Source organism: Adiantum capillus-veneris, chromosome 29 (genome assembly GCF_014529385.1).
Source record: "Adiantum capillus-veneris isolate H3 chromosome 29, ASM1452938v2, whole genome shotgun sequence".
In the NCBI taxonomy this organism is placed as follows: domain Eukaryota; kingdom Viridiplantae; phylum Streptophyta; class Polypodiopsida; order Polypodiales; family Pteridaceae; genus Adiantum; species Adiantum capillus-veneris.
The window spans coordinates 127,606,797-127,607,758 of record NC_140959.1 but is presented as its reverse complement, the minus strand read 5'-3'; positions in this window follow the sequence as shown (position 1 = coordinate 127,607,758).

Below are 962 nucleotides of genomic sequence, written 5' to 3'. Positions count from 1 at the left end.
TGGAAATTACGACTTCGGTGCTTCCACCAGTCGGTAGAAGGCGGAATTGACCAGTTCTTTTCCTTGGATTCAACATAGCGACAATGAGCGACAGTGAGCAAGAACAGCAAGGCTCTCCTGTGGCATAGCCTCGCCATTGACTTCCCTCCCACGCCCCATTCCGAGGCAGATTCAGCTCCGATGGTTTCCCCTATTGCATCGGCTTCCCCACCCTGGACATTGACGAGCGAGAGCAGCATTGGCTCTCCTCTAGCCCCCATCCGAAGCAGCCCAGCTGCACAACGTTTCGGTTTTCCTACTCTCCAGTTTTTGGCTTCGACGACACAATATGACACATTCAGCTCCGCCGGCCCACCATTCCGGAGTGGATTTTTCCCTCAAGTGCTCTTAGCTCTTGGACGGTGTTTTGGGTCGACGAGTTTATCGATTGATGAGGTAGTGTGTGCCAGTTTCCTAGCAGTCTTTCTAGCACAGCTGAGACTAAATAGTAGCATCCAACCTCCTCTTCTTAGGTATTGAGAAAGTTTTCCCAATCACTTTACCAGGAGTTTGAGCTTCCACATTTGGCTCCATGAACAAGTCACCGAACATCATCGTCTCGTCAGCACTGACCAAAACTTTCCTAGCTTCTTCTTCAGAGTAACTAGCTGCAAGTAAGTCTTGAAAAGTCTTCACTTTTTTTGCTAATGTTGTAGGTACATCTGATTTCTTAGATTGTTTCCCCTGATCAGGCACCTCTTCTAACTCAATGGTCAGAGTCTTGTTAGGCACAGGCACCTCACTTGCATCCACCCTCATAGCAAAAGAAAATAATGCTGACAATCTGCTGCTAAACTGAGTTTTCCTTTTGTCAGTACTGAAAAATTTTGCATGAATCCTGGCATAAACCCAATGATCCCAACTTACCTTTCCACCACTTTCAGCAAAACACAAAGGAGCATAATTATCTTCTGACATATAAT